Source organism: Crotalus tigris, unplaced genomic scaffold (assembly GCF_016545835.1).
Source record: "Crotalus tigris isolate CLP2741 ecotype Arizona unplaced genomic scaffold, ASM1654583v1 scf7180000018599.1079084, whole genome shotgun sequence".
Classification (NCBI taxonomy): Eukaryota; Metazoa; Chordata; class Lepidosauria; order Squamata; family Viperidae; genus Crotalus; species Crotalus tigris.
The window spans coordinates 606,801-619,624 of record NW_024097097.1 but is presented as its reverse complement, the minus strand read 5'-3'; the positions used below and the strand labels follow the sequence as shown (position 1 = coordinate 619,624).

The following is a 12,824-nucleotide window of genomic DNA, read 5'->3' as shown; positions in this document are numbered from 1 at the left end:
TTATAAATAAGCTATCATTCTCCTAAATGTACTTAACTGACACCTTTTATCGGTGGAATCTGGGAAAAGTAGAAAGAAGAGTCTTAGTGAGCAGGGAAAGGACTGCTGCAAGATAGTTAGCTGCAACACAACACTAGTGATAGGGACACTTGCAACATCTCATGAAATCATTTCTACAACAGTCAACATGATGTTCCTGTCTTGCTAGAAGGGAAGTGTGTTTGTGCATGGGGAGGGGGGAAGAAGCAAAGAGTGTTGAACAGCAGACGCCAAATGATAATTTAACACTTCACATTTCCAGTTCCTCTTTGCATCTCCACTTCCGCTTTTGATTACCAAGAGTGTTCTCAGTCGGAAAAGTTTTCTTTTACCAGCCACTTTCTCAACTGGTTTCCAAAATATTCCCCATCTGTAACTGTGGGCAGGCAGAATTCCTTATTTCTTTCCATAACAATTACTCAGATTTTGTCCTGTCACTTTATATCAAATCAGTTATGTCAATTGTTGTCCTTTCCTGGTTTCTCCTTCCCCAGGGGATCCAAAGGTAAATGATGAACCTGAATAAGAAACAACTACTAGAAAAGTAATTAAAAAGTTTAGACAACTTCAGCTAGAATTAGGAGAGAAAAGAAGATGCATTTAATAGCCATTATAATCAAAAGGATATTGAATGGACCGCAGGATATAAATAATAATAATTTTAAAAAATCTCCCTACCCATCAACTCAACAAACAAGCACACAAGGCTACTTAACATTCCCAGAGAGTTTTGCAAACACAGAATTCTTCACATTTGAGAACTTGTTTACATTGCAACTCACCAAAGTACAAAGAAATTTATTGTGCTGCCTCATTCTCAAAAAGAATGCAGCCTTTATCTCTCTCTCTCTCAACAACTGCCATAACTCCTGAGAACCCCTATCAAATGATAAGCAATGGCAACTTCTTTTAGAGAGCTGTGTAACCATCACTGAAAACAAATCCTTCACACTCCACTATCTTTGTTCATCTGGGACCTCTGCTCCCATCTGCCTTTGACACAACATTGTCGCTAATTAGTTTTAGAGTATATCAAAGATGGGGACATTTTTTACAATTCCTGACACATTTATTAGTTTGTTTGTTTGTTTGTTTGTTTAGAACATTCATATGGTAGCCCATCTTAAATACATAAATCTGGGTAGTTCACAACCCATTTACAAAAAATTTTTTGTAAAAAAAATATCTGTAACCAAACAAATAATCCAATACAAAAGAAAACCAAGACACCATGTAACAACTTCACACATGCACAAATGTCATTTATTTGTTTGTTTATTTGCATCCCACCTTTTTATTTTTACCAATAAGGTGGTGGACAGACCCAACACACTTTCCTACTGCTATTTTTCCCCTAAACAACCCTGTGGGGTGAGGTGGTCTAAGGGAAAATGATTGGCCGAAAGTCACTCAGCTGACAGGCAGGACTTGAATGCATAGTTTCCTGCATTCTAGCCTGGTACCTTAACCATTACACCAAAATTAGCTCTAATATTGAGTTTTCTAATGTCCTGCTCCTAATGCCTATGGAATTAGTGGCCTTCTGCTTGGTGCTTTCTGAATCCCAAGGGTCAGGCTGTTTCACAGGACAAATGCTATGTCAGAGAAATCCCATCACTTTAGTCCTGCAAGATGACAGTGTTTAAAAGAGACCTGGAACATGCTGAATCTATCAGATCTGGTAGAATGGCTGAAACCCTTGACGATGAGCAATCCCACATATGAAGCTTGGCCCCATGCCATGCAGGTTTTTCAAGGTGATAACCAGCTCCTTCAGTTGCATCCTGGAAGCATACAGGAAGGTAATGCATCTCGTAGTGCATTACCTTCCTGTATGGCAAGTTTTGTAGCACTCAAAATTATGCATGTGGATTTTGAAACCTTTGACGCTTCTGAGTATTCTTCAGAATCCTGAGTATACTTTAGTATTCTCATGTTGTAAGGGAAATAGGGTTATAGATAAACCAGATGGGAAATGGTTAAAACATGAGTGGAAATGAGCAAATCTCCAGGCCCAGGAATGGGCACAACTGGTGCATAAGATGAACCTCTGCAAAAGGCCACTGACCAAAGTTGTCACCTGTTTTTTCAGCAAGAGCCATGAATCAGGAGGAGCCCAGTTAGTGCATCAACTCTGTTTGGGAAATTCCATCAAGAGTTAAAAATGAAAAATCACCAGATTCAGGGGGTGGGAGGTGGGTCAAAAATCCAGGACCACTTGGTCTTGACAATTTCTGGCAGAGAAACAGTCAGCAAGTAACATGTACATTAAAGGTTTAACTGATCCATTGACACATATACCATCCAAGCAAGCCTTCTCCTAACCAAGCCTATTTGGGGCATTGAAGCTTTGCTGGAGGTAGGGGAAAGAATGGGTTATAGTTACAACAAGTAATGAATAGAAGAATTTAATGTCCCTGAACTTCCACAACTCCCACTACTTCATTGATGAAAAATGGAAAAACCACATTCAATAATCTTCATCTTCAGCACATGTGCAAAGGTATGAAAGATCTCTCAACCTCAGTCACTTTTCCCTTGCTTTTAAGGATCAAAGCAAAAATCATTGCAACTTTTTGGAAGAGAACTTATAAACAAATAAGAATTACTATTTAAAAAAAAAATCACAAAAATTGTCTTTAAAAACCCAATAGTTGCTTTAAAAGCAACTGTTACAACAAATAATTTATTGCAGAATATATGTAATTTCATGAAAAAAATATATAAGGAGGAGGAGAATAAAATGTTGATTTTGAGGTACTTTATATGCAAAGAGGGTTCTTGTTTTCTGTCATCCAAATATCTTTTTAAAAAAAAAGAGAGAGAGAGAGAGAGAGAGAGCTCTCAAATATTTACAGTTGCACAAAATACAGACTGATTCATACATGATCTTCAGTTGGAGAAGTAGAGGACATGCCAGATTGGGGAAAGTACAAGAATATACAATCATGAATCAGCTGAGGCAGCAAAATGCCACTCTTTAATACACACACATGTGTACTTCACAGGATGAAGAAATACAAAGCTACCTAAAACCAGCAGTAACACTTTTCAGTCTAGCACTGTTGTGTATTGCCAACATTAAGAAACAGTGGGGCTTTAAGCAACAGATGTTGCGTAACATCTCTTTAAATATATTTCATACAGAAGAAAATCAGTCATTGACTGAAAAATACAACAGAATTTCCAGTATTTTTTTTTTTATAAATCTCAGGCATTTTTGGTAGAAGCTGTACATCTGATTTGTCTAAGTTAATTTTAACTCCAAACTGGCTAGTAATGAATTAAAAGATACTGTAATCAGAGGACACCATTGATCAGCCACATAACTCCTGTGTATTGTAGCATGTCATAGGATGTGGGATGACAGTAAATCTTTAATATCTCCGAAGGTTATTAAGTGAAAGTTCAAACTTATTTATCTATTTATTTACAGTATTTAAAATATTTCTATGCCCACCGCTCTAAAATACAACTCTGGACAGCTCCCAATAATAAAATCCAAAATTATAAAAAACATAAATCTTGTTTCCTTTGAGATTAAATATTTTATTACTTTATCAAAATATAAAGTACAGAAATACGCACCATCAAAGCAAAACAAAACCCGGTGCCTCAGTCATGCCTTTGGGGGAATTAGTCAATTTAATCTCTAACAAAGAATTTCCATGTGGTCCCACAGGAAATGGAGACAAATATACTGGGAACTTAGATCAGAGATGGGAGTTATTTACACCCACCCAGATATAGTTGGTTGATAATTCCCATGATGACCAATGGTCATGGATGAACAATCTTAGTCCAGGATATCTTAACCTGGGCAATTTAAAGATGCTGACTGGGCAATTCTGGGAGTTGAAGTCCACCCGTCTTAAAATTGCCAAATTTGAGAAACCTTATGGTAGTGAGTGCTGTGTTCCACACAACTTTGGGAGGGCTGAGAGCTCCAATAGGCAAGCAATGATGCAACTTGACAGGACTGGTGGAGGCAGAGTTATTATGGGTGAAGCTGGAATAATATTGCTTGGTTGTTTTTTTTTCTTGGTTTGGCGAATTAGGGTGGGCATTTCCTATTAGTCTTTCCCTCTTTTTAGGCTTATGGTACATCTTGGCATGTTTTTAGACTTAAAGTGGATGGAAAGAACACCATTGGTTTTTGATAATGAAAGATAGAGAAGACTATAAAGCTTGTAGTAAAGGGAATCACAGGACACCTAAAAAAAACAGTCATAAATTTCTGAAATCTAGACTGATATTTAAAAAAATAACTGATTTATACCATAAATTTAAACTTTCACTGTTGGGTATTTATTGATAAGTTTCAAATATAAAGCAGAATGACTATGGACACAATTTACCTTTCTCTTGACAACAGAACACACAACATCTGTTCCCCTACCTTCCAATTCAAAAATAATTCCAGAAATGAATATTAACAATTCTAACAATTTTATGAATATTAAACTATTTGGGAAAAACCAGAACAAGACTAATGCATAGGATTTGGTCATGAGTTCTGGTTGCTGCAAAATAATTAAATGTTCTTCAAATGGTTAAAAAGATGATGGATAGTGAGTAAAGATTTAAATGTATTGTTAAAATTGGTTCCTAAAACCAGGAATTTATTTATGAAGAACTTTGGATACGGTGTGCTTGGATTGTTACCAAAAAAATTGATATTGGAAAGACACCTGTATACAAGATATCAAAAGGTAGCTTGATAAAATGTACACAGTCCATTTTTAAACCAGCTCGTTATCATCTAATACAAGCCTGTTTACCCCATTTTTCTATACCTGACATGCATTTTTCCCAAGATAGATTTATTTGCAAATACTATTTCCAATACATGCATTTTTATTTCTCCAATGCAAATTTTCTTCTCCAATGTTAAAAAAAAAAGAACTGCCTAATAAATGTCAGGTAACTGGAAATAGGGAAGGACAATTGCCTTCCGGTTTATGTATTAAATTAGATCAGTTCCTAGTAAATATAATAGGAAATGAATTCCATTGAAAGGTAGCAGGTCAGGTGAGGCTACCCAGAGCATGACCTGCACCCACCCAACACCTCACTATCCTGCATCTCTCTCTTATCCCAACATCTGCCCCCAGGGTTACCTGCTCAGAAATAGGCGCAGCTCTATTCTTCCATAGATTATTTGCAGTCAGGCATACGCAAATGTTTTGTTGTCACTGTACAGCTCCCTTTCTGACAGTCTAGGTTTCTTATGCTGCAATGAACCCCCCCCCCCCCAAGATCTTATAGGGAAAGTCTTACTACTGGGCATTTCAGCTTGGAAACTGCAGGCCACCAGGATGTATGAGAACACAAGTAACAGAAAGCAGCAGCAGCACCTCACACACAAACACACTTTCAGCAGTTAAAAAAATATCTATCTATCTATCTATCTATCTATCTATCTATCTATCTATCTATCTATCTATCTATCTATCTATCTATCTATCTACAGTATCTATCTATCTATCTATCTATCTATCTATCTATCTATCTATCTATCTATCTTGCCACCAATTTTCTGTATAAGGCACCTCTGTCAGATGCACCGCCAATAGAAATGTAGCAGAAATTCTCAAACATCCTGAAAGACAGAAGCCTTTTTACAGGAGCAGAAAATGAAAACCCGCAAGGCAGCTTTTGTCCCAGCATTCATTTTTACTGCAGAAAGTTGTGACTTGCTTTGCAACATGTGTCCCCCCCCCCCATAGTAGCTATGGGGAAATGGCTATGGGGCTTATCTAGTCAACAAAGGTCCAGGTCAGCTGCCTTCCGCCTGGCACCTTCCAGGAACATAGCTCACTACTCTCATTCTTTCCTGACAAAATGGTCAGAACTTTTTTGGTTGGGAATAATAAAAGTTGTATTCCAATATTTTTGGCAGGAATCAGGCGGGGGAGGCTGACTGATAAACCTGCCTTTGGAGACAAACATTTAATTCTTCCTATTCACTGATATCTAAGAGTTAGGGAAATGTTTTAACATCAGACATGGTAACAGCCGTCTCAGTCTTGATCCCAGATTAAAGATTATCTCTTGGCCCAGTCCTTGCACACACTTAACCACAACTTTAAAATCAACCCCAAATGGGGATGTTAATCTTAACAAAGACACAATCAGCAATTACCAAATGTTTTGAGTGTCCTGTTATCCTTCTGCCCTGCGCAAGAGGAATAGTCTTTATGTCAGAACTCCTTTGAAATTCCTAGTTCCTAAAATAGTTTTATTGCCGGGAGAAATATCAACAACCTAAGATATGCAGATGATACCACTCTAATGGCAGAAAGTGAAAAGGAACTAAAGAGCTTCTTGATGTGGGTGAAGAAGGAGAGTGCAAAAGTAGGCTTGAAACTCAACATTAAGAAAACCAAAATCATGGCATCCGGCCCTCTCAATTCCTGGCAAATAGATGGGGAAGAAATGGAGGTAGTGACAGATTTTATTTTTCTGGACTCAAAGATCACCTCAGATGGGGACTGTAGCCAAGAAATTAAAAGACGCTTGCTCCTGGGGAGGAAAGCTATGGCAAATCTAGACAGCATACTAAAAAGCAGAGACATCACCCTGCCAACAAAAGTGCGTATAATCCAGGCCATGGTTTTCCCAGTTGCAATGTATGGCTGTGAAAGTTGGACCATAAGAAAGGCTGAGCGCAAAAGAATTGAGGCCTTTGAACTATGGTGCTGGAGAAGACTCCTGCGAGTCCCTTGGACTGCAAGGCATTCAAACCGGTCAGTCCGAGAAGAGATCAACCCCGACTGCTCTTTAGAAGGCCAGATCCTGAAGTTGAAACTCAAATACTTTGGCCACCTAATGAGAAGGAAGGACTCACTGGAGAAGAGCCTAATGCTGGGAAAGATTGAGGGCAATAGAAGAAGGGGACGACAGAGAATGAGATGGCTGGATGGAGTCAGTGAAGCAGTAGGTGTGAACTTAAATGGACTCCAGAAGATAGTAGAGGACAGGAAGACCTGGAGGAACGTTGTCCATGGGGTCGTGATGGGTCGGACACGACTTCGCAATTAACAACAACAAAAAATAGTTTTCTCCCTGCCATCCAGGTTGCTCTATCTATTTAGCAGTAAGTGAACTATAGTCCGCCTGCTGCCTTCTTAATGAATCACCTATGAAGCCAGTAACCATTGACCTGCAAGAAAACCCACCACCAAGAAATAAAAAGAAGTCAGGAGCAGCACTGGCATTCTGGATTTGAACTCCTAGGGGAATATTCATGGTATTAAAACAATCAGGATTAATTCCCAATTTAGTTGCAATGCAAGACAATGGGAGATGATTCCAACCTGAAGTTCCAGCACAACTGCCCTAATTCAGACTATGAAGAGCTATGCAAGGGAACAGCACTGGATAGCAACATGATTTTAATCTAGGCCTCCCTGGCTGCAGATGCCATTACACTTCTGTTTCCACTCTTTGAAGCAGGTAAGAAAGGGGATTTCACATAATGATGGAAGCATTGAAAGCAGAAAACTCTTGTGCCTGCAAGCAGGTATTTTGCCATTTATGTAGTAAAGAATTGTAAGGCCAATTGCAGGCTCCAGACTCAGAACTCTTTGTCTTTAGAGGTAGAGGTAGACAGATCATGGATGTAAGACAATCTACTGGCCAGGAAATGTGTGCCTATTTGACAGCTGCTACATTTTATGAATACAGATGGCTAATAACAATGGGGAGAAAATAAAAGGAAATGCCAGCTGTCTGGATGGGAACTTGTTTATGCATTACTGTATATTTGAATACATACAGTATGGCGGTACTTGGAAATGAAAGAAAACATAAGGAAGGAGGGAGGGGAGGGAGAGGGAGAGGGGGATGGATGGATGGAGAGAGAGAGAGAGAGAGAGAGAGAGAGAGAGAGATTTTATCTTCAGGAAAAAGAATTTGGTTGAAAACCTGAACTCCTGAAATAAGATCACTGTAATAATTTCTTACAGCCCTAATCAAAAATATATCTGAAGCAATTTACTTACATTTTCTAATGCTTTAGAAAATATTTGGATTTTAAAAGGAAGCATAGCACTAAAATGTCTTATAGTGAATACATTCACTGAACTATAAATGTGCCAGGACATAGAATTTGGTGCAGTCCTCCCACTGTTGCACACAATGAGTCAGCCAAATTAGTTCACTTAAAGTACTGAGGGATCTTTTTCTGCAATCAATAAATTTAGAAATAATGTAAACCCAACTTGTCATGGGGAGGAAGCAAAAGCAAAACATGGAAAAGGCATATGTGCCTAAATGTACATTCATATACTGTACATACACAAGTAGAAGCCATACCAAAAGCTGCCTAAAATGTTTTAGCATCAGAGAATGAAAATTGCCTAAGCAAGTGTCTACTCAAACAAAAGATACAAAAATGTTATGAAGAAACTGACCATTCTTAAAAGCAATATGTTGACTAAGCGAGTGCCATGTTCCTTTGGTGAAGAGGATTGAAAGGGAGCATTTCTCTAATTGAGAAAATGCATATTTCTTCAGTTTAATATATCAAACGAATACCCTTTTCATTGCAGTGTTTATTTGCCTAGCTGTTCAGGTATATTTTTAACTCTTAAGGCTTTTTATGGCTTGTCTCTTATTCTGAAGTGCTGCACTCAGGGGAATAAAACAACATAACATAGACCTCCCTGCTGACATGTGTTCCCCCTTGATTTACAGTAGATACAGGATACTATACTAGAAGGAAGGGAGACCAAAGCAGCAAGTGTGTTTCCTACTTGGCCCACCCCTGCTAAAAATGTAAAAAAATCTTTAAACCATTCTGCATTTATATCTAGGAAACTGTAAATATCAATAACCTTATGTTGTTCTGCAGGATTTGGATGGAATGTTGCTGCTTTAAAAAAATGTAAACCTACTTAACCCATGTAGAAATGAATATTCTCTCATTTTTGCCTATGCTAAATACCAAACAGAAACAATGTGAAGGAAAATGAGAAAAAAAATTGAAATCAATAAAGTAAGAAATAATGTATTAAGCTATCCAGCCACATGGATCTGGGTACAAACATTCTCTATGAGACAGAAATCTGCTGATTTTAGCTTTAGCAAGAACAACAGAATTTAGAGTTATATACTGCTTCATAGTACTTTTACAGCATTACAGCATATTGCCTCCAACAATCTGGGTCCTCATTTTGGAAGGATGGAAGGCCAGTCAGGATTGAATTCCTGGCTGTGGGCAGAAGACAATACTGCATTCTAACCACCAGAGTTCTTAAGCTTTCAAGTGAACCAGGTAGCTACACCTGGAATTGCCCCCTGATCAGTCTATAGAGGACTGCCATTTGATTCAATCTAGTGAAGGGGTAGGCAACCTTGGCTCTTTTATGACTCGTGGACTTCAACTCCCAGAATTCCTGAGCCAGCTATAAAAGAGCCAAAGTTGCCTATCCCTGATGTAGTGGAATTTGCAGGACAAAGACAAAAAGTGGGATATATGTTATCAACAGGTAGAACCAAGGCGTAACACACCCACCGTCATCAGGTTTCTGTACAGGTTATTGGAAGCAAATATAGAATTTAATGGTACAGAAACAAACCGTTGGCAGCTGTTTCTTCCTCACTGCACCAACCATCTAAAATCTTTCTCATTATGAAAGTTGGACTGGGCAAAAATATTTGCCCCAGTTCTCATTTCTTAAATGAAAACTCTATTTTAGCTACTATAGAAACTCAGATTTCTATGCTAGACTTCCTGATAGGTATAATAGTAACTGAAACAAGTGCAGCAAAAGGAAGGAGAAGACTTGAGGGATACATCTCTGAAATAGCCTCTGAAACCAGATAATAGAGGCAAAGCTTTGATTTGATGAATAAGATTTTATGTTTTTTTTCTCCTTGGAAACCTAGGCAGACCAAGAAAAAAATAAATGAATAAATAAAACCCCCTCTACACTATGGACCCATGAAAAAACAGCAACAGTCCTGTGGTTGCAAACTTGCCATGACATCCCAAAGCATTTTTGTTATAGACAGAACAAGCTTCCCTATGCATGCACCATCTCCTAATTAATAAATATTCAGCACTGAGATCAAATCCCCAAGCTTCCTTGACTGCAAGATCTCCTTACATCATGAATCCACACAGCTCTCAGCTGACATTTGATTACTTGTCAAATTAAACAACAGCCTGGGCAAGTGACGATAAGAATCGATTATCCTTTATCAAGATAAGTATCTGAGGGGGGAGGGGGCATGCCTCCCAGCTGCTAAAGACAATAGCTGTGGAACTGACACAAAGCACTTGTGACTGAAAAAAAAGAAGAAATCTGCATAGCTGCATGTCACAATGCTCAAGCAAAGGAACAGAGATTGGCCAATGCTCCTTCAATCAAGAACATTTCTGAATTTTTACCACAGCTCTGAGACTCCATTCATAAGTCTCATTTCTACATTAACCTTCCTTCTTAACACACTACGAAGTCATCTTGTAGTGAGGTGCGATGGCCTGTATCCCCGTTTATTAAACCCCTTCATAATGCTACCCCTCCCTTCTATGGCGGCGGTGTGCCAAAATTAGCCAGCTTACTAATTATGTTACTTTGCATAATCCTTTGTCCATGGACAAATCATGTCTAGTGTTATGTTTTTTTTTCCAGGAAAGATGTCTGTCTTACTAGGTCGAATGTGGATCTCCCTATCTCTCTCCTCACCCCCCTCCCCCATCAAAAAATGGTTAAAAAGAATGAAGGAACTTTGTACACACAGTGAAGTCACCATAGAAATAAACATCCCGGTGTGTAAACACAATGGAAAAGGTGGGAGCAAGATACCAAGACTTCGCAGGAAAGGGAGGGGAGTCCATACAACAGTCAAGGGTGAATAAGGATATGATAAAATGCCCCCCCCCCCTTTGTTTTCTCCGCAATCCCGAGCCCAGAAGCACAAGCACTATTCTGTTTCTGTTAATGCATCTGCTTACATTTTCAGCCTGACTTTCTAGTTCCTTTTCTAAAGAATAATGCGTCAAAGTAATGTTGCAACACATAAACAAAAGTGTGGGGTTTTGTTTTTTGTTTTTACAAAGCGCTCAACTTCAACTTTCAAGACTCTCATCAAAGCGTCCAACCCAATAAAAGCTCAGGTTGAGATCCTGAACCCAACTCTCAGCTTGTTAGCCCATTCCTGTACCGCTGCCGTTCAGTCGCTCATGTTCGTGCTTCCCCAAAATGAATGAATCCGGATTAAAAGTGCTTCGAAACAGTAAATATTGCAAACATTCAAATATTCTGAGGAAGTTCTTAGCATGCCGCGATCATCTTGGCTCAGACCCAGGATGATCCGGGAACCGGATTCCGCTCCTCCCCACACTCCGCACCCCTCTGGGTCTTACTTCGAGGCACTCCCGGCCACGGCAAACGTCCCAGTTATGAGCTGATTCACAAGCAGCTCAGTCTTCTGCTCCGGTCTCCCACCGCGAGCGCCCCATCTCTTTCTCTTTGCCCAGAAGGAGGACAAAAAAAAAATCCCTTTTTCTTTTCGCGCTGAGCGGGAACGGAACCACCCCACAGCTGTCATTTGGTCATCCTCGGACGGTTCGCCTCTAGTCACTGGTGGCAGCTGTGGCAGCAGCCGCCCCAAAGAGAGACTGCCCACGCCGGCATCCGTCCCGAACGCCAGCTGATCGTTTGCAAAACCTCAGCAGAGATTTCTGCCCATTTACTCTACCTCCCATTTACTCCGATGCCCGGCTCCACCACCACCACCACCACCACCACCCCCGTTCAAAGCATCCCCCCTCCCGCCTGTTCACGCATCTCTCAGCTCTGCTGCTTGCCCGGAACCTTTACAACTAGCCCCAGAAGGCTAGTTTTACACCCGAGAAACTGATCAACTGATCGTCTGTGCCTCCCTCTCCTGTGCCATTTTGGACTGCCGCCGTCTCCCCACAATAGCCTTTGGGGATAGTTGTACCTGTCCGGCGCCTCCTCCCTGAGTCTCGTCCTCCAGGCCCATCCTGGGCCGTAGTTCAACTGCAGTCAGACGCGGTGGATCTGCGATTCGAGACGTCCGCGCTCAGCCTGCCGGGCTGCAACCCCAATTCCCCATCGCCGGGGCGAGGGAAAAACTACAGCTCCGAGCTTCAAGGCGGGGCGAGAAACTTTCAAGCCCCGCCCCTCGAGGAAGGCACCCGGCCTTGCAACACACTCGCCTGCGCTGTAAGAGCGGAGCGGATCTGAGCGACGTCCACCAATGGGCACCTGAGTCTGCCCTCCGTGCCTCTCGCCCCGCTCGTCTATTACTTCCTTGCCGTCGTTCGTGTTTGATTTCCAGAGCTCCGTCGATGTTCACTATTATCTTTAGAAATCTGGCCAAACCTCACTTACGTTTATTCGTGAGCCTGCACGTGCGGAGAATGACAGGCTGCAACCTGTTTGTTTGTTTGTTTTTGTCGCTTGTTTTACTTTAAGATCTTTCTTGCTGCTTCTTCACTTTAGCATTCCACATTGTGGAATAGCTTCTCCGGGGAAGTAAAGGAGGAGTGGGGAAACTAAAACCAGAGAAAGCAGCAAGTAGATTTTTTTCTCCTCCGTGTAATGATACTTTTTCCCAGGCTATCACAAGCTGTCAACAGGTAGTCCTGGACTTAAAACGCTTCATTTAGTGGCCATTCAAAGTTACAAAGGCCACGTTTTTCACAGTCAGGACCTTTGCAGCATCCCCATGATTGTGTGATCAACATTCAGATGCTTGGCAATTGGTTTATATTTATGACCATTACTGTGTCCCAAAAACTTGTG

At 40.5% G+C, this 12,824-nt stretch overlaps 1 protein-coding gene across 1 annotated transcript in view; it reads right to left on the bottom strand.

Annotated features, from left to right (window-relative positions):
- PIK3R5 (phosphoinositide-3-kinase regulatory subunit 5) overlaps positions 1-12,166 on the bottom strand; it is a 55,406-nt gene extending 43,240 nt beyond the window's left edge. The window contains exon 1 of the mRNA XM_039355097.1: positions 11,998-12,166. The gene's annotated coding sequence lies outside the window, so the exon portion shown is untranslated. The remainder of the gene's footprint in view (positions 1-11,997) is intronic.
- Positions 12,167-12,824: the final 658 nt, after the last annotated feature.